The sequence below is a fragment of the Puma concolor genome, chromosome A1 (assembly GCF_028749965.1).
Source record: "Puma concolor isolate L17-30 chromosome A1, mPumCon1.1.hap2, whole genome shotgun sequence".
Lineage (NCBI taxonomy): Eukaryota > Metazoa > Chordata > Mammalia > Carnivora > Felidae > Puma > Puma concolor.
In genome coordinates this window covers 34,733,970-34,755,509 of record NC_141667.1, presented here as the reverse complement: position 1 = coordinate 34,755,509, position 21,540 = coordinate 34,733,970, and the positions used below count along the sequence as shown (strand labels likewise).

The 21,540-nt window shown below is 42.2% G+C and overlaps 1 protein-coding gene and 1 long non-coding RNA gene across 9 annotated transcripts in view; one reads left to right on the top strand and one right to left on the bottom strand.

Moving 5' to 3' along the window:
* GHR (growth hormone receptor) overlaps nt 1-14,702 on the bottom strand; it is a 274,434-nt gene extending 259,732 nt beyond the window's left edge. For 2 of the 7 annotated variants that reach the window (XM_086678072.1, XM_086678061.1), the window contains exon 1: nt 14,260-14,526. The gene's annotated coding sequence lies outside the window, so the exon portion shown is untranslated. Of the gene's footprint in view, nt 1-12,343; nt 12,485-13,460; nt 13,727-14,259; nt 14,527-14,570 lie in introns of those variants that run through there. The other 5 variants (XM_086678094.1, XM_086678112.1, XM_086678108.1 and 2 more) reach the window with 4 other exon arrangements.
* Nucleotides 14,628-21,540, top strand: part of LOC147584092 (uncharacterized) — a 30,455-nt gene continuing 23,542 nt past the window's right edge. The window contains exons 1-2 of one of the 2 annotated variants that reach the window (XR_015241049.1): nt 14,628-14,744; nt 15,568-15,685. This is a non-coding gene — a long non-coding RNA (uncharacterized LOC147584092). Of the gene's footprint in view, nt 15,025-15,567; nt 15,686-21,540 lie in introns of both variants that reach the window. The other variant, XR_015241048.1, reaches the window with a different exon arrangement.

The window sequence follows — 21,540 nt, the reverse complement described above, 5'->3', positions numbered from 1 at the left end:
TGGCCCTCTCTTCTGGAGCCCCCAGGGCCCCTAAGGGAGCTTGCTACAGCACAGTTTGCAAATCTGCACAAACAGATTTTGCCAGTAATTGCCCATACAAAGGATCGAAGGTCATGGTTTAAAACCATGCCAATTTAAAGTAGCCATTTAAGTAAAGAAAACAGTTTTGAGCATAGGTTCTGAAAGGTAATGGTTTTTCTCCTTTAAAAATGTCTAATGCTCTAAACATTAGAGTCTGAAGCGATTACCTTTCAGTCAATCCCTGTTTATTCCTTCTTCAAAAAAAAAAAAAGTCCACTTTCACATGATTGTCCCTTTGTATCTTCTTGGAAGTTAGATTTCATAGTGAGCCAATAATTTGTGTTTTACATAGATTGTGTTATTAGATCCTAACTCTAGGCTTCCAAAACTTGTAATCAAAGTAAAAATAAATAAAAAACCTTAAAGCCTATTCTTTTCTGAATTTAGAATTAGAGGTTAGAGGAACCTCAGCATTGGTTAGTCTAGATATTCATGTTGTTTATTTTCCCAGAGTCAAAGCCCAAATAATTTATAGGAATTTTTCCTTCTGAATTTCATGTCCTGCACTCTAAGGCAACTAAGGCAAATTTTCCGTTGGGCCACTGCAAGTATAAAGATTAATCAAAGATTTCATTGAATGCTTCATATCCCTGAGGTAACACTTAAAAAAAAAAAACTATGAAAAGACTGAAAAATGGAGGTCAGCAACCCAAACTCAAATGCATTATAAAACAGTAAAATATTTTAATTATTACACAACATCAATGCCCTGCTCTTTAGAGATGCTTGCTTCTAAGACTGCTATTAGCCCTGTATCAAAACCTTATCACTGATGTATGGGTGTCTTTCTGAAGAGCTCTGTGATCAATGTATGTGTATGCCAAGATGACAGGTTTTACAAAAGTTAGGTGGGCTTTGAAAAAATTCACAGATTTCAGGTTGGCGCTTAACCCAGCTCACTTAGAAATATACCATGTATCCACATCCACTGCAGTTTAGTAATACAGACTTGTTAAAGAGCACATGCCTAGCAAAAAGTCACCACAATGAGGTGTTGGGCAAGCAGAGAAAAACGGGGATAACTGAGTATAGTAGTAAGAGTGTAGGAGCCAAGGCAGGAGACGTTTTTCATCTCAGTGGTGTCATTTACCATTTCTGAAGAGCCCTGAGCAAGTAAGCCTAACAGTCTCAAGGCTATGCGACTCACAGCAGAATTAAGTGCAACACGCACATACAATGCTAGGCACATTGGAAGGACTCAGTCATGTCTGATTTAGGGGGTCCTGCTTCATATTTGATGATCAGGACACATGTGCAGAATCAAATTTCTTCCAAGTCGTCACACTGTTATGAGTACTTCCTAGCTAACTGATGGAGGCTCAGTTACACATATGTCTATTGAGTAGACTTTTGCTCTTATTGTTGTTTTGATGTTATTTGTTTTGTTTTCAAAACATAGCCTTGTCTCACAATGATGCTGGATGTCAACATCATTGTATTTTCACTCAGAGAAAGTGAGTAACCACCTAGTTACAAAGACTAGTTAATCACAAGAAGGCTCAGATAAAACAGTGTATGCACAGTATTTAAAAATTGTAAAATTGCGATGTGATATTATAAATTGAATCCTACAATACAAAAACGCCATTAGCTGAAACAGAGAAAATAAAGCCTGGAGTTTAGTTAATAGCACTGTACTAATATTTGTTTCTTAGTTTTGATAACTAGACCATGATTATGGATGTCAACATGAAGGAAAACTGGACAAGGAATATATAGGAACTCTAACATTTTTCTTCACAGGTTTCTGTTAATCTGAAACTAGTCCAAACAAGAAGTGTATTTAAAAAAACACATGGTCTTATTCGGGGCAAGTTGCCTGTCCCTTCCCCAGCCAGATCCCCTCACCTCTACTACTTCCCACTGCCTAATGCCTAACTGCCGGCACCTGCATTTCTTCTCCTAAGGGTTCGCTTTTGCATCCGGAGACTGCTTTGTCCTCCCCAGAATTACTGATCAGGAACTAAGCCTGATGAAAGCTGGTTGGGGAATATTCAAACCTTTTTCACTGAGAGGGACTCTGAGACGTGTATTTTGCCTGGGCTCCCAAAATCTCTCTGGGAAGATCAAAAACTCCAGGGGCTAAAGGTATCTTGCTTCCTAATGCACCCTTTATTGGCTCCTTTCCCTTCCTTACTTCACTTTTCTAAATAAACTTTTACCTGAATCTTTATCTCATGGTCTGCTTCTGGGAGAAATCCAAACCAAGACATTATTCCTAACTGTATTTGCTGATAAAGTAAAGTGGCTACTACATGTATCAGTTCAAGGTAATTTACAGGGAGGTATTCTAGCTGTCCTGGATTATTTTTGGTCCCTGGAAGGAGCTCCTCACTCCATACCATGAGGAAAATCACCAAATTATAAACATGCTAGGAACTGGCACATGAAAGCTATACATTTTTGGATGTGTGAAAGAGATTTAAATATCTGGAAGAATGCTAACAAAAACTTCTCTTAACTACTAAAAGGCATTCATTTATTTATTCAACAAAAACTTCCTGAGGATTTTCTATAGAATATAAAGTGAACAAGACAAAAAAAGTTCCTACTATTAAGGAGTTTACATTTTTGTCAGTGGAAATGGACAAACAACAGGAAATCTAATAAACAAGATAGTATCAATAGTGATAAGTAATGTCAACACTAAACAGGGGCATATGATAGAATGACCTAGTTGGGGGAAGGTTACTCTATTAGATTGGGGTCAATGAGGTCCTGTCCTTTCTGAAAAGGTGACATTTGAGCTGGGGCCTGAATGACAAGAGAAAACCATTGTGAAGATAGATACACACACACACACACACACACACACACACACACACACACACACACACACTGATTTTACTTTGTTGAAATGACCCCTTAACATATCACAAAATCAGGCCTGAAGAGTATAATGTCCCCTCCAAGTATATCTCTCTGTCCCCATAAAATATAGACTGTGTGGTTACTAAAAAATAGGAGACTTACTTGTTAGACATGCATGTTAAAGTATTTACATGTACAAATGAAAAAACACAAGATGTCTGGGGATTGCTTTAAAATAGTCAGGACCACGGTGGAAAGATGAAACAAGATGAGCAAAATACTGATGACTCTGGAAGCTGAGGAATGGGTACCTGAGGCCCAAAATACTATTCTCTTTATTTTGTACGTACTTAAAATTTCTCATAATCACAAGTTTTTAAAACTAAAGCATATATTTGGGAAAGATGGAGAATTCCAAACGTTATAGGAATCCCACTTCCCCAAATTTTCATCAGCAAATTAGGAGTTCAAGCCAATGGAATCATAAAGGTGTAAGGAAAACTCTTGACTTTGAAATGAGCAAGGAGATTACTGGATATCCTTTCAATGGAATGCTGAGGCCCCCAGGGATTAGCTGATCCTATGGAGATCAGAGCCTTTGTCTTTGACTATGCTGTTTTTTCAGCTCTGAGGAGACCGAAGTTAACCTGTAGAAATCAGTCATAAAAATAATTTTTGTCCATACAGTGCAAGTCAGCTGTGTCCAGCGGAATGTAATTGATTACCGTCCTGTGGATAGATTGGATTTTGCAAATTCTCTTCAACATTCCTTTATATACATTTGTGGTTCTTTGAGTTCTCCTCTAAAATGGCTACACAATTATCTTTTTAAATTACTTCATTAATTAATATCTGTATCATTTTCCATCTGTTCACTTTATATCTGTATCATTTTACCCTTTTAGAGAATTATCTTTTAACAAAGAAAAACAATTTTAAAGTGTTCCAATAATGGGAAACTGTGTACCTATGTGTCAAAGTCTGCATATTTCCTCAAAGTCAAGGACTGAAACACTCTTAGGCTTTTGTGTGCATTCCTCCAGGCTCTTGTATCTTTCAGTGGACCACCATAGGCTGTTCTTTACCCAGAAAGGCCTTTTACCACAACACTACCACCCCAACTGGCCAACTTTCAATTGTCCCTGAACTTACAGACAGTATCACCTTGCCTGAGGAGGGTCTCCCAACACTGGTAGAGATCTCTCTGACAAACATACATCCAAGAATAACTTTTAATATTGATTTTTAAAATCCAAATTTTATAAGCCACCAATAATCATCTGGATATAGGTTTTGTTTCTGTTGTACAGGAATAGTCTAGGCACACTGACAGTGCAGTCATGAGCAACTAACCTCTGGCCAGTAGTACTCTTCCGAAGGAGAGACGTTTCAATAGTTTAAACAAAAGAAACACTTCAAGAACTCATTAAAGCCCTAAATTTGGTGGAATGGGGAAAGGCGGAGGAAGCAAAAAAAAAAAAAAAAAAAAGCAGATACCAAGTGATCTTTATGGGGTGAAGGTAGGAAGTCTCCTCTCTCCAAGTCTCTCAAAAGGGTGCTGCAGGGAATCTCTTTCTGCAGTGTCCAATATGAGTCGGGCATTGTTTTGACTCCTATAAACTACAACAGCTTCGTAAAGTAAGAATCACTATCCCCACTTTGCAGATAAAGCCGAGAGAGTTTAATGAACTTGCTGAGAGTTGCAAAGGTAGTAAATGGCAAAGCTGGATTCAGATCTCATCAGACAAGCCAGATTTATGGGATTCCAAAGCCTACTCCATGACCTTTCCAGAATTCCAACCTACCTTCAGGCTTTCACAGTGGTTGGCCCCTCAGAGGGCATCTGCCAGCCCTAATTTACAGTGAAAAGAACTGCTGGTCAGGTGTCATTTGCCTCAGTTCACAACCTCCCCACTCAGGTGGTTAACACAGCTTAACTATCACCCTCACATATGAATGACAGAGGTAAACAACACCCTATTCCATGGGTAAAGTCCACGTTTATGGGTGGGAATGCGGTATAGCAAAAAAAACCCTTGAAAGAATGCTAGAAGACCTGGGTTATAAACCTGTCACTATCACAGTGGAGTTTTAATCCTAGAGAAGTCTTGTCACTTCTCAGGGACTCCCACTTCCTCACCTATAAATAAAGTGAGGATGTTGCACTCAGTTTTCAACAGCAGTCTACTGGCATTTGAGGACATATAATTCTTCCCGGGGTATAAGGCTACCCCGGGCATTACAGAAATTTAGTGTCCTGACTCTGGGCACTAAAAAAAGCCTATAACTCTTTTTTAAGTTTTTATTTAAATTTCAGTTAACATATGGTGTAATATTAGTTTCAGATGTACAATGTAGTGTTTCAACACTTCCATAAAACACCCGGTGCACAAATGCCCTCTTTAATCCCCATCGCCTATTTAGCCCATTCCCCCTGCCGGCCTCTCCTCTGGTGACCATCAGTTTGTTCATAGTTAAGAGTCGGTTTCTTGGTTTGTCTCGCTCTCTTTTTCTCTCTCTCTATATATATCATAGTTTAAGCACTAATTCAGAAGCCACTTTGCCCATAAGTGCTTGCCCCAAATACTTCAGGCCAAACAAATCTCCTTTCTCTCAAAATAAATATAGCATTTATACCCTGTAACACAATTTTTCATTAAATTGTATAATTGTCTACTGTTCCTTAATCACACAACAGACATTATTAGTGTTGCCTTCCTAGCTTGAATGATAGGCCCCAGAGTCAAGGGCCATGTCTTATACTACTTTTATATTCCCCAGAGTGTCTAGCACATTCCTGGGAACACAGTAATGGCTCAATAAATATATGTCCTGTCTTTGATTTTTCAGTGATCCCAAAAATACCACTAGCTTGGCCAAACTTACATCCTGCAGGCTAATAAAAAAATTTATTTATTCAGCATCTTTTTCCCAAGTAGTTTTCAAAGTATTTTTCAGATGACATTCCTAATTCTCACATACCCTACATGTACTATAAGGAATAAATAAAAGCAATGAAGTTTCAGGACAAAAGCAAAGAGAATTAAAATTTCATGCTCTTTGATGAGAGGCATTCTGAGAGCTGGCAAACTGGATATGTCTCCCAAGTCCTATTGATTCGCACAGAAAAACTCCAACACATCTCCGTCTTGCTTCAAATATTAAAAACTTCTCGACATTGCCAAGGCCCTGAACAGGATCCGCCTGGGAAAGCTGGTCATCAAGTATGGGTGTGATCATTAACCTAAACAGAATAATACCAAATTTGCATTATGAGCTTAGATTCTAGTCATCACCTGACCTGTTCAATATCCCTTTGCCCCCAGCTCTCCACATCCTTCTTATCAACACTTCCATTTCTCTGGTTTACCACAAACTAAGGTCATCAAAAAATATTTATTAAACAACTGTTCTATGACAAGCAGAGCACGGTTTTGCCAATGTCTCTAAAGGAAATAAGATGCTATGCTGACTGCAAATATGAAAGAAATCATTCGCCTTTATTTCTGCTCCTCTTTCTTCAATCTTTCTGACATGCTAGGTATCAACGTGCTATGTTTTCTTCATTCCTCATCATCTTGCACAGGGACTCTGGTGTCCTCCTCTACCCCTAGGGGAAGAAGCCATGCAGAGGCTCTGTCTTCAGTATTCTTTCCATAATTCATCATTCACATATGTTGTGCCAGACTGTTTTTCACTCTGCTTTGCCAAATTGGGGTTTTCCGGGATAACAATAACATAGCTTGAAGGTGTCTAAAGAAGCCACAGAGACGATGAATTAGAATCATATGCCATCATCCTGACCAAGGACAAAGGCTGCTTAACCAATGGCAATCAGAATTGGAAGTCTGACTAAAGTTTGTCACCTGCCATCACCAAACTTGATGTGAGCTGTTTACTGCATCACTTAGCACCTTTTGTTTCAATAAGCATCCCGGGGGAGAGCTACGGATGTCTATTTTGTACTAGTTACACTCTACTTTTTTCTGACATGGCAACTCAAAGCAAAAAAAGATAGATATGATATTTGTTATGATAAAGTACACTTTTTAAGCAAGAAAAAAATGAATTTCTCTTTTGACCAATGACTTTATGATATATCCAATATATTCTAAAGGAACAGAGAGGGATACCTCTCCAAAGTTTTTAAAAAATATATTTTCAATGTTTTATTTTATAAACAACTGAAGAAACAATCAAGGAGGAGTCACTATAGCAAATGTCTAGCATAGCAGGCTGTCCACCACAGGTAATTACAGAAAAGAACCTATTCAACTTGCAAAATCTTTTGATGTTCTAATACCGAATAAGGGCTTTATCAGGGTATTCTCTATCATCTGCCTTAAATCCCCATGAAATGAGCATCTTCACCAGGATACACTTTTCACTCAGAAGCCCAGCCAGCTGGAGATAGATTTGTTTGTGTTTACACAAATTCACAATCTAGGAAGTGTAATTCATTGGGATTATAACGATATTATTCTAAAGAAAACTGACTGAAGTCTTGTCAATACCAAAAGAAGTAAGGCCTAATCAAAGCAGTAAACACATCTGGAAGTTTTAAGGACTCTGTAGAAGAAATTATCTATGATTTTGAAATGGAGTATTTGAAGGTGGGTTTAGATGCTAATTAAAAAGACACAGCCCAACAATTTCTGACAAAATCACAGACTTCTTATAAATCATTATTAAGTAAAATTGGTACCTGACCTAAGGCTTCATTGCCTATATTAAAAGGCAGCGAGAGGCACCGAAGAAAGATGTTGAAACTAAACCATGACTGTTTCTGTCACCCTTCTTTTTCTTTCTTTTTAAAAAAATATATTGGTGACATTTTACTTTTTTAAGAGAGAGCATGAGTGGGTGAGGGGTAGGAAGGGAGAGGGAAATGCAGAGGGAGAGGGAGGGAGGGAGAGAAGGAGAGAGAGGGAGAGAGAGGGATAGAGGGAGAAGGAGAGGGGGGGAGGGAGAGAGAGAGAGAGAGAGAGAGAGAGAGAGAGAGAGAGAGAGAATATCTTAAGCAGGCTCCACGCACAGAACCCCACTCAGGGCTTGAGCCCATAACTGTGAGATCAGGATTTGAGTCGAAATCAAGAGTTGGACACTTAACCCACTGAGCCACCCAGGCACCCCATCATCCTTCTTTTGAGATTCTGGTACTCCTCATGGCAACAAACAAACAAACAACAAAAGAACACAGTTTCAGAAAGATTTTCTGCATCAGACCTTGGTGAGCTGCTATGGCTCCAGAAAGCATAGCGTGATTATATTTTTATCTGTTTCCCTTAATTGATTAAAAATATTAATGGTGAAGGAATAAAATAAGCAAACGCTATTTCTCGATGCTTATATTGAAAATTATTGAGGCACCTAAGTGGCTCAGTCAGTTGAGCATCTGACTCTTGATTTCAGCTCAGGTCATGATCCCAGGGTCATGGGATCAAGCCTATGTTGGGCTCCACATTAAGCATGGAGCCTCCTTAGGATTCTCTCTCACCCTCCCTCTCCCCATGTCCCCTACTTGTGCTCTCTCTCTCTCTCTGAAAATAAAAAAAATTTAATGAAAATTGTATCTTAAATAAGTGATATGAATTATAGCTCAACTATCCAAAGCATTCCACGTTAATTACACTAACGCTCTTTCCACAGCTGCTGTGTTTACAAGCATTCAGCAAAGAACGGAAAAATATAAAAATGAATAAAATTTATTTCCTGTTTCGAGGAACCCTTCCTAGCAAGGAAGACAGATAATGAAAAAGTAGACCACGAAACTGAAAGCAAATGAAACAGGTGTTCTTAAAGAGTTTCAAGCAAAGTCCCAAAGGAGCTGAGAGAAAAGAGAAATTCAGTAATCAAATGAATTCAAATCATAGCCCTGTAAAGAATCCTAAGAAGGCATCTTGTTTATTCCTCATTTTTGTTGCTGTTGTCTGTTATTAATGTGTAAGAAATATGAAACCCAGGAAAGTTCAATAGTTTGCAAAAATCACATTGCCCATTTGAGGCACAGCTTGAAGGCACACAAGTTCCCGGACATCGAGTTTACTATTGTTTCATATTATGCCATCCTAAGCTGAGGGTTTCTTATACCAAAGTAGAACTTTGGGTTGGAAACTGCATGTCTAAGAACTTGTTGGGGATGTACTGCAATTTTTTGTTTGTTTGTTCATTTTTGCAGGAGGTTGGGGCTAAATAGGAGGTGGAGAGTTGTGAAATAAATTTTTGAGCTTTAAAAAAAATATGTACTTTATCATTGGTTATTTCCTCCCTTTATAGGAGAACAAAATAAAGCAAAGAAGAAAATGTAATATAGATGGAGATCATAATTCAAGGGGCTTAGTGAGCAATCTCACTGCAAACACACACACACACACACACACACACACACACACACACACACACGAGGGGGACAGCATGAACAATTTTATTAAAGAGAACAAGGCTGCATTGGCCCTTTGTTCTGACAAAAGGTCAATGCACAAAGTAGGAGCTTCTGATAGGCCCAGATGTCAGCCTATATCACAGGTTGGTTTTCTCTCTTTGCCAAGAAAAATGGTTATTTTGTTCACACTCAGACTTGCTGAGAAAAACAACATTGTCATCATCATCAACCATAAACATTTCTTGCAAGAGGACAGAAGATTCTCAGCTGAGGCAGATTCTCAGCTGGTAGCAGGGGAAACATAACTTCCTTGGGAAGCCCCAGACAGATACATAAAAGGGAAATCAATCATGCCAGGCAGGTGTCTAATGTGCAGTGCAATGCCATAAATGCTACAGAGGTTGTGTGGAAATACCTCAGCCCAGGATGGTAAGCATCGTAATTTTCACAGAGGAGAAGAGTGAGTCTCAGAGGAGCTAATCCGCACATTGGTGGTAAAGCTCAAATTCAAACTAGGGTCCAATGGGCCTCAAAGTACTTGCCTTTGAACCAGACCCTCTCCCCCTGTATATACCAGCTTTGCTTCCTTCCCCCAAGAAGGTTAGAACTTGGTAAGTGAAGACCATCAGAGCCTTTGTCTGACTTGGATCCAGACACACAGCAGGAGGGAGGAACCTTCCTTAGAACTGATGCAGTGATATACCTGCTTTGGACTTCTCTGCCACATCACAAGCCATTTACCTCCAGGGGAAGAAGAGGTTGCTGACTCAGTCATGTCCTGTATGTACATCTTAAATCCCAATTGCCGAAGGAAGCATTTCTGTCAGTTGTACTTTTACCTCATTTAGGGCCAGATGGCATACGGTCTGACTTGGACAGAATGAGCCATCAGTAAATGCCTGATTACTAGTACTGACTCATGCTTGTGGAAGCAGACACAATAAGGTCCAGGAAAATAATACCTCGTAGTCCCTACCTGTCCATGATATGCAACTTCAATCTGCTTGTCTCCAGAACATTCTACGTCTGTTTTTTTTTTGTTGTTGTTTTTTTGTTTTTTTTTTTTTTGGCTTGGTGTTCCTTGACAGGGAGAAATTAAGCAGCCATTTTCATTGCATGTAGAATTCTATACACCTGCACAGTAAGACACTTTCCATAGATTTATAGGAAGTTCAGGCATGAAAAGAAAATTTTTTTATTATTGAAGTACAGTTTAAAAATATTTTGAAACAATTATAATGTTTCGACTATGGATGACTAATAATCTGAAAAGACTAAATTGTTATCTTGTTTACAGGTTTGAAATTAGTGAACAGTGTAATGAGATGGCTAAAATAGTACATGAAGATTAACCTGCCTTAATGGATACAGAAAGTCTAGAACTAAGGATTTCATATCTGTGTTTGAGATGACAACCATGATGAGGGGCAGCATAAATGCGGACTCTAGGGCATATTGGTCAGGGCAGGGAAGGGTGGGACCCCACTGTGGGTGAGAATAGCTGCAAGAATAAGCAAAAAAAAAAGGTATTCAGGAAGAAGGGGCATAATGTTTGTTTTCAAACATAGCACTTAAAAGGAAGAGAGATTAGATTCATTGTGTGTTGCTCCAGCAACTGAACAGTAGGTCAATAGGTAGAAGAAAATGTTGATTTAGTGCAAAGCAGAACTTTCTAAAAATGAATCTCTCCTAGAATGGACAGGCCAGTGGACAGAAGCAAGATTCCCCCCTCTGATTATTTTCAAGAAGAGGTGGGCTGGCCCACTTATAGAAAGGGCTACTGAAGTGGAAGTTCATCCCTATGATAGGTACCTCTGAAGTTGGCTCATACTCACCAACCATTTTATTGGGCACATCATTGATATTATATTGCCCAAGGTCCAAAAAAAAATGACTTGCCAAGAAGACATCCTACATTGTTTTGTTTACACAATGAACAGAGGGCTAACTCCAAAGCCTTACCAAACTTCAACTCATTTTTTTCCGTTTATTTACTTTTGAGAGAGAGAGAGCGTGCGTGCGCATGAGCGGGGGCAGGGAAGATAGAGAGGGAGACAGAGGATCCAAAGTGGGCTCTGTACTGACAGCAGAGAACCTGAGGTGGGCTCAAACCCACTCTGGGAAATCATGACCTGAGCAGAGAGCTGAAGTCAAACACTTAACCGGCTGAGGCATCCAAGCACCCCAAACTTCAATTCTTATCTATTCAATATTCAGAAAGTGATTAGATGATTTGAAATCTCATATTATTTAAATAACTACCATAGAGATTATAGAGTTTTCTCTTTAAAAAAAAAAAAAGGGAGGGTTTTTATGGACATATGTAAACACACTAAGTTATTTTCATTACTGACATGTTTTTAATTGTTCTCTAAAACTAAACCAAGTCTCCATAATTGTGCAATTTATTAGCAGAATGACCAGAGAAGCTTAATCTTCAGGATAGCAGATTTAATCAATATAACCCATGCCTGTTTTTCTAAGTTAAGCAATTTGCTGTGCCACATTCTCACTGTATCACTCAGATTTATCTTTACATTAACAATGCTTACCAGCAGATAGCCAAAAAAGACTTGCCAAGTTGGACCAACTTCAAGGTTTGTTTCCATGCTGGGGTGTTTCATGCACTTGGCAGAAGCAGGCTGCAACTGGGGCTCCATTTATTACATTCTGCTATAAACATTATGTCCTGACCTAACAAGACACTGCACATGACAATCCCATAGGTTACCAAGCACCGTAAACATCTGTTAACACAAGCACCAGAGATAGCATGGAGAAGATGTCTAGTATCCATTCTAAGTGGTTTATTATGTGGAGTCTGCTGTTTACACACAAATAATCAAAAACACAACCCCAAATTCTGCCTAGAACAAATATTTGCAAGACAAAGTTATGCCCGGTTTGAAAAAAAAATACACTGGAGTCATCACTTTGTCACTGCATTTACAGACTTTTATTTCACACCTTTGCCTATTAAGTGTTGGCTTTCCATGACATTCAGTAGACCTAAACTATAATTTCACTGTGATATATTTACTCCAAATGAAAAGCTGAATGTTGACTTACCAACTTTCCTTAGACTTATGTGAATCAAAAGTTTACAAGTGTGGAAGGAGATAAGGGATGGGCAGTGCTTCAACTCAAACTATGTTTTTTCCAAGGGTGTCTGGGTGAAAACACATCCTTCCAGCTCCATCTAAAGTCCATCTGAAGAGAAACCAGAGACCCCCTTGAAATCTAACCTGGGAACACCAAGCTTTGCTTTTCTCAAAAGGAAACAAATCCCCAATCACAGAAAAGATGGAACCAACAGTCCTGTCTACTAAATTATTTTATTTTGTTTCTATTCAGCGTCTTAATTTCTGGAAAATGTTTCCTACTAGTTACCTCCAAGGTCTATATACCTTGGCACTCCAGAGAAAAGGATTTACAGGGTGACCCAGGTGGAAACTAGCCTAGAACACCAATCGCTTAGGGCACAGCTGCCACAACATGTCTGAGGAGAGACGGGTGCCTTCCCAGGCACACATGCCAGGGATTCTAAAGGTAAACATCACGGAGACCATGTAGTCTCTGGAGTGTGCACAGCAGCACCCCGGGAATCTCAGATCCACAGCTCCAAGTTGGGTCTGGGCCTCCAGGGTCCTGTGCCTACACATACACACGTCTTCGAACCCTCGTCCTCCTCTGCAAGTCTCCTGAGAGCTTCAGGAACCTTCACCTCTAGCCCTCAGCTCCTCAAAGGCAACGGGTTTAGTTAGTGTTTTAAAGTCCGTGGTATTTAAATCCTACGCAGGGTTGCGACTTCCCAACCCTCTGGCCTCCCGTTACCTTTCCCTGTCCCTTCCAAGGTCTCCTGGCTGCACAAACGGGCGGGCGGCACCTCTCTGGCCTCCTCCTCCCACCCTGCACACCCTACTGGCTCAGGCGCCGACACGCCTCCCCAGGCGCACACACACGCGCGCGCACACACAGTGCTCACGTACACCCATTCAGCACACGAACCCGGAGCCAAGTTACCAACTCCCGCAGCCCGGCCCGAGAAGGCGTCCCCCACTCCGGTTATATATAAAGCACTCGCCCCAAATTAGACTCCCCTACGCGCCCGGGAGTGGTGACCCTGCCCGGCACCCTGCACGCGCGGCCAGCACCCTCTCCCCTGACACGCCGCTACCCCACTCACCCGCAGCTCTCAAGATCCGGGCAGTTCTGTCAAAACTTTGAGCCTGGTTGATTTCATAACCACTAGTGTGTTCGGGGCTGGGGGTGCTCGGCTCGCCACGGTTTCCACCCACTCCAGCTCATGGGGACTGGTGGCAGTGACTCTACTGACCCCAGCTCCGCGGGTGCCAAAGCGTGGCTGCAGCCTGCACAAAGGCGCAGAGGGCGGTGCGCTTTGGGGAGGAGCGCACGGTGTCGACGAGCACAGCCCGACGACCTCCCCTCTCCTCCGGTCGCGCCGCCAGGGACCTCTCTCCCCGCTCAGCAGCGACAGCCTCAGCAGTTCCTGCCCCAGCACCGCTGATGATGTCAAATAGAAACACTCGCAAAACTTTTACGACTTCAACAAAACTGGCTTCGGAGGCAGCCCCTCCAGACACCGCAAACATCGGTCACAGCAGGCGCCAGCGTGGGATGGTTCGCCTGTGGCCCCCAACTCCCTGACGCCCCCCACCAACGTGCACACACACACGCGCGCGCGCGCGCGCGCGCACACACACACACACACACACACACACACACACACACACACACACACACAGCGTGGATCGGGTTACGACAACCCACCAGCAGAAAACAACTTCGCGAGGAGGAGGGGAGCACAGCCAACCCCCAAGTCACCCGGAAAAAAATTACTCGTGTAAATACATAATCCAGACCCCCACTTTCATAAACAACTGGTGCCCCAGGGTCCACTCCCAGGTCCCCTGGCACAAAAGGGGGGAAAGAAGAGCCCGACTCCCTCAGCCCCCCTCCAGTACCTCCGAGCCTCGCCTCCGGATAGAGGGCGCGGGTTCGCTTCCGCGCTGGGGCCGAGGGCGCGGGGGCCTCCGGCCTGCGTGGCCCCAGCCCGGGGTCCCCGCCGCCGCTTCGGCTCAGCAGCAGCCGCCGCCGCCGCCGCTCCAGCAGCCGCCGCTGCCGCCGCCGCCGCTCCCTAGACCGCCTCCTCTTCCCATGGCTGCGCCCTGCTTGGCAGCTCGCGGGCTGTCAGGCTTGGGGAGGAGGAGGGGGCGGAGTGAAACGGGAAGGGAGGACGGGAGGGGATGGGTGGGAAACGGCGGCCGCCGCTCACCAGGGGTCACTCCTGGACGGGCCTGCCGCCCCCGCGACCCGGGCTGCCGCCGCGAGGTGAAGCGGGAGTTCGGGGCGACCGGTTCGAGACCCGCTGCGGAGGCGCGGAGCGCCGTCCGGGCCAAGCATTCCGAGCAGCTGGGATGAAGCGTTCCCCGGCGAGGAGTTGGAGTTGGTGCGTGTCACTCTCTTCTGGGCTGCGCGGCTCCTCCTAGAGGAAAATATTGGTAGTTGCAGGACACTTCCTTCCTCTCCGCCCACCCCTGTTCCCAAAAAGAAGGCAGGACCTAAAAGAGCATGAAGTGCAGTCAACAAATTGAAAAGAACACTTACAGAAAAGTTAGCTATCTGCAGGAATGGGAAAAAGACGAGCAGGATAGCTCGGAAAGCGTGATAGGCCAACCAAACATTGCCTCTCTCCACCTGCAACCAATTTCCAAACTCTTGCTTCCTGGGTAAAAAGATAGTTAAAAGTAGACGGGATCTTATTTTAGAGGTTAGAAAACAGAGACAGAGAGATGAAGTAATTTGCCAAAAGCACAAGTCTTGTTAGGAGAGACGTCTGTCCCGAAGCCAGAGCACGGGGCTACAGGGTGTCCGGACACAGGCCTCAGCCGGAGGACTGTCCTTGTGTATGACTAAGGGAACGCAGTTTAACTGCCCTGCACAGAACACAGCTCATCTGTCAAATACGAGCCTGTCCACCACTTTTCACCGTAGGAAGACAAAGTGACAGAAGTTGTCAAAGTGCTTCAGAAAGTTAATATCGTTGTGCATGAGCATGTCGTTTTGTAAAGCATCAAACTCCCAGTCACCACACGCTTTTCTCAGCAGAAAGTACAAAAGTCCAGGTCTAGGTTGTCTGAGATCTGAAGGAGCAGCCAGTCATGCTACCTTTTTACTATTTACTTTACTACTGACAGCCAGTTATAATGTCGTTTATCTAACAGCTTCTAAACAGCTTGGGCTTACAAAATGACTTTTTTTTTCTTTTACAGGGCTCCAAACACAGAGCAGAGTTTATAACCAGAGAGAAATGTTGAAACAACAATCTAAAGAAACCAAGCTTCTTAGCACTGGAATAAAAGATTCCTGGGGTGTGGAGAGCAGCACATGGTGAGTGGTACATGGCAAGTAGTACAGAGAAGGCAAAAGGAAGGAAGGAACTCAGGACCCAAGAATGCATCACATAAGATACTCCTATTTTTAAAGGAATCAAAGATATGGAAAATTCTGTTCCTTAAGAGTCCTTTTTGAGTCTCAGCTATGGCTCAACAACCCAAATGTTCCAGGCAAAGAAGGACAGCCAGAATGAAAGAAGGAGGAAAGATTCTAGAAGGGGTTTGTATCATCACAGTCCTATACCGTGGCAGGAGTCAGGTGGATGTTGATTTTGAACTGGTCCTGTTCTATCCCACCTGAGTACAAGGTGGCTCTCCTTCTCTTCTCCGGTCCCTTGATTTCTAGGGTTCCGGGCTCTGCGAGAGCAGTAGGGTGCTTCCCAGTGTCTAGAGTTTTTAAAACAGGAGGTGCTCACATAGACAAAGATGAGGGCCCAGGCAGGCGGAACTCCTGCTGGGCGTTCTATCCATGCCATGTCAGCTGAAAGGGCATGAAAGGGCATGACAGGAGGGAGACAAGGCAGTCCTCACGTGCTGACTCCATTCCTGTTTGAGGTGACCTTCCGAGTTGGCCCTTCACACTCTGGCACCACCACCTTCTCTCTTTATATGCCTTTTCATCCTCTTTCCCCCATCCTCCAGCCCAGGGAATCTTGACATAGTCTAGGAGGTGCCAGATGGACTCACAAAGTATTTTCTAAGTTCTATTGTTTATGGCCTGAGATGATTTAAGAGCAATGCTATAAAAGAAGGATTGCCTTCTCTTTTTTTCTGGGTTCAGCAGTAGCCTTCATTCCCTGAGTCAGGAAAATGTAGACTGATTGCTTTGGCTTCTGCTCCACCTTTGGTAAAATAGTCATTGTGCACCAAAGCACAGGAAAAGACATGTTGGTTAATATAAAATGTTATGGAACTAGATATAGCCTTGCAACTTACACGAAGGGCAGTCTTTAAGTCCCACAAATAAAGGTCCTTGATCTCATACATGACTATGTATAGGTCTATAGTGGTATGTCCCTCTTTATATTCTCTAGGTTATGGGGGGAAATGTATCAGGTCTTAGGTTGACTAATATGTTACAAATTAAGGCATACCAAAGCACACTTGCCTTGTGAAATGTGCAATTGCATTTCCTCATGCCTTCTCCTCTGCCTGGAATATCCTACTTTGACCGTGTAGGGAAGTTCTCCTTAACCTTCCAATTCCAGCTCAGTTGTGTGGTTTCTCTATAAAGTCCTTCCTCGCTCTTCCCAAAGGCGGAATTAATGAATTATCTTTGCATCTGCATCCTGATAGGCTTTTATACCTACTTTCATTACAGTTTTTATTGATAGGTCCACTTTCCCCATTAGTTATGAGACCTCCAAAAGAGGCACAGGTAGTCTTAATATTAGTACCTAAAAAGTCTAGGTTTGTGCCCAGCAAATGGTAAAGTGCCTGACAAATGCTTAACCAAGTTAAATGAAAATTTATTCCATCCAAATTTGTACCTCAAACCCAGATCTCTATACAGAGCTGCCATGTTCCATGTCTCTCAAACTTACTTTAAAGGATTTTTAAAAACTAATCCTGAACTCCCATCCACCAGTTTCTTTCATTCAACAGATGTTAGAGAGCATATACCATGACAAATTTGTTCTAGGAACTTAAGATGCATCAGGGAACAAAACTTATACAGCATCCCCATAAAGACCTTGCCCTCAAGGGGCTTGCATTCTACTTAAGAGAGACAATGAACACAGTTAAGAAGTAAATCACTGAAGTGCTGATTATAGAGAACTATGGCAGGGTAAGGGGCTGAGGAATGCCAGGTAACAGGTACAAGAATGCTGGGAATTCTCTCCTTGCTCAGAACTGAGCAGTGTATTAGAGGAGTCGAGCATGTGATGGTTATGAACACATAAGCGATCCTTGAGCAGGATAACCTCTCCATCCTCATCCCCAACTCCAGCCACAAATGCCTTGGTTGAGAGGATGCAAAAGGAATCATAAAGGGAAGAAAACAACTTAGGAAACTTCCTCTACTGAAAGGCAACATGGGAAAACCCATTTCATGATCTAGAAATTCTTAGCCGAGACTTATGAGGAGGTCCCAGAACTAGAATTAAAGCTTCAACCCACCACTGATTTTGTGAATTTCAAAAACAGTAGGTATTTCATTTCAGAGCTCATAAAAGCTAAAAGGAATATGATTGCCTTGACTCTCTGGTGGATTCAGAGCCACCCACAGGAAAGCTCAGGGCCTGAGCAACACCAGACAATGGACAGACACCTGGTGGAAAGGAACAAAATAAGAGGTCTCAGTAGGGACTCATGAATGAATGTTCCCTTTTAAATCATTTCAGTGTAGGGGCGCCTGGGTGGCCCAGTCAGTTGGGCAGCAGACTCTTGATTTCAGCGAGGGTCATGATCTTGTGGTTCATGGGGTCACGCCCTGCATCAGGCTTTGCGCTAGCAGTGTGGAGATTGCTTGGGATTCTCTCTCTCTCCCTCTCTCCCAGCCCCTCCCCTGCTTGCATGCTCTCTTCTCTCTCAAAGTGGGTAAATAAACTTAAAAAAAAAAACCACTTAAGTGTAAAGATTTAAAAAATAAAAACAATTTTTGAGATTATTTTTCCCCTCCTCCCATCAAATGCAAAACCTTGTTTTTAAAAAATGTAATAGAAAGTCATCTGGCTTCTGTCTGGATAATTATGTTGATGAGTAACCCACTAACTCCCTTACTGGGAAGCAAGCATGTTCCATTTTGTGACTACACCATTCGTTAAAAGTACTTTAGCCAGACTCTGCTATTCTATTATTTATACCCAGTTCTATCTCTCAAGCTCATAGGAACAAAATTAGGCATTTAAATTTATTTTTTTTTTGAGACACACTTTCACTCATGTCAGTGCAAGTTACTTCTTCTCTGGGCCAAACGTGGCAGATCTTTTCGGTTCTTCTCATGCAATGTGGTTTCCAAACCTGACAACATCCTTGTCCTTTACCTTAGTGTGTGCTCTGCTTCATCGAAATCCTTTATAAAGTGCTGTTCCCAGTATCAAATTCAGTCCCATTATGGACACCACAAGAGAGAGGAGAACCGTGAGCTTCCAACTACACCTTCGGGAGTAATGGAAATGGTAGAAAGAATCCCTGGAGTCTGGCAGATGGGGCCGGAACCCCAGCTCTGACCCAACTTAGCCTACGCTCTAAGAAAGTGAATTTAGCAAACTTAACCTCGATCCTGGCATTTGTATCTCTTCTTTCCCTCCACATTCAGTCCTTTCCTACTTTTGTCTTCACAGATTATTTTGTTCTTTGTTTCTATACTTCTCATCTTTAAAAGAGGTGGAAATATAAAAGCAAAAAGGGAGGTGAATGAAAGGAGCCTGAGGAGGTATGAAAAAGTTTCTCATAGCAACTTTCCTTTATAGAAATTAGGCACACAGAATATTCCAATTACTAAATAAACTACCAATCTAATTTGCTTATCAGACTTCTCTGAAAGCGACCCAGGGGGAAGAACATTGAATCCTTTGCACATAAAAGGAACAGACCTACCTACCTACCACCAAGGTTCTACCCAGTGAAATCAGGAGAGGTCAGGGGAGGAGATGTGAGAATTCCTGGCTGGAAATTCCCTTAGGTATATTGAAGAGAGAGAGGGCTTGCAGGGTAGCAGCATTTTTCTCAAGGTTACCAGCCCTCTGTAGCAATTGCTGAACCAAGCCTATGGTTCTCACCACAAGAAAGCACAGTATCTTTAATAAGAAAGTTTGAGGACTAAATAAAATAGGTCTCAGCTATTGTAGACAAATAATAGATTAGAATGTCCAAATTGCATTTGCCTCATAAATTTGTTTCTCATACTTCCCTAATACTCAGTATTCCAAACATTCACATAAATTATGTCAATTTTTCTTCACAGTAGTTCTGTGAAGAAGGTGCAGTTATCTTCTGTTGATCAGTGAGGAAGCTGGCTTAGAGAAGCAAAGGGACTGGACCAAGCACACAATTAGGCAGATTCAGGTTTGGATGGGGACACAGAGACTTTCTGGGCTGAGTCCATTCTTTGGACTCCTCTACTGCCTCACCTCTCCATCTTGTCCATCTTGTGTGTGTGTGTGTTTAAATATTAATTATAGTATAGTTAAAATACAGTGTTATATTAGTTTCAGGTAAAATATAATGACTCAACAATTTTATACATTACTCCGTGCTCATCGTGATAAGTAAGTGTACTCTTAATCCCTTTCAGCTATTTCACCCATCCCCCACCGACCTTCCCTCTGGTAACCATCGGTTTGTTTTTACCCCAGCAGACCACAAGCATCTGTCTGAGGCAAAAACTTTAAAATTTCTTCAAATTTCCAGGAACCAAGTTAATAGGGAGTGGTGGGGGGACATAAGCAGTCTATTGCATTTTTAATACTGTTCCATGCAGGTTCACCTCTAATATTTGTGGGGTTCAGAGCCAGAAGATAAATGGAGCCCACATACCACAGGTCTAGATATCCAAAAGTGATGGTCAAACTAACAAATTGTTGGATACAATATACTCTATCTTCTTATCTTGAGAAATGTACCTTCAAAATGACCTGGGATAACAGATGTGAGTTTGGATTTCTCAGAGTTCTGCATCGCCGAGTGGTAATGTAGTAAGATCGGCTTGATCTCAGTGTCCATCCTCCCCGCTTCTCTTCTCACTCCTGGCTCTCCCTTACACACAGAGAGGTCTCCTATACATATGTGAAGGACCCTAGTTCACATGTGTAAGCTCTAACCAATCTCTCTCTCTCTTTCCATCCTCAGGACTTCAAGACATTTAGGCTGGGAACTCCAAAGTCTGAGATATCCAAAGGATAATCTAAAGAAAGCACAGCCCATGGATAGGCAATCTCATTCACCCAAAGGTTCCTTGTCTTGTGAATTAGGACATGGCCCCAAGAGAGCCAGTGGAAGGACCTTTCTTTCATAGGTCTGAAGGCAGTACTTATTATTTGATTTCATTTAGATGCATGTACATTTCTTTAATGGAGGCATTGGTCTAAGGGCATCTTGGAAAGGACATCCAGTTGAGGAGCTCAGTGCAGAATGCAGCATGCATTAAGTACTCAGCAAATGCTTGTTTAAAAAATTGAATTTCAGGGGCTCCTGCATGGCTCAGTAGGTACAGTGACTGACTTCGGCTCAGGTCATGGTCTCGCAGTTTGTGAGTTCGAGCCCCACTTCATCTCTGTGCTGACAGCTTGGAGCCTGGAGCCTACTTCGGATTCTGTGTCTTCCTCTCTCTCTCTCTGCCCCTCTCCTGCTTGTGTGCATGCTCTCTCTCTCTCTCTAAGAATAAATAGGCATTTAAAAATAAAAATAAAGCATTGGATTTCATATTTAAGGCAATTTGATGCTCAATATTGAAAACAAACTAAAAGAAAAGCAATATATTACAAAATATATTTGAAATATATATCTAGAAGACACCAACAACATGATAGTATAAATGCTTGTATATATGGGAATTTGGATAATTTGCAAATTTTAGTCATTGTAAGTAGTTCTCCTATGGACTTCTGATGTGTATCTTTTGGTGAGCATTTGTACCCATTTCTATTGGGTACATACAACCAAACGCTGCTCAAAGTGATTGTATGAATTTGTACTTCTGCCAGCACTATATGATAGTGATTGTTCATATCCTCACCAACACTTAATATTTTTCACCTTTTTGGATTTAGTCATTCTGGTGTCTGTGGAGTAGCACTAAGTATTCTGATTTAAATTAGTATTTTCCTGATGTCTAAGGAAGTTGAGCATCTTTTCATATATACTAGTTACTTGGACCTCCGCTTTTTAAAGTGTCTGTTTAACTCT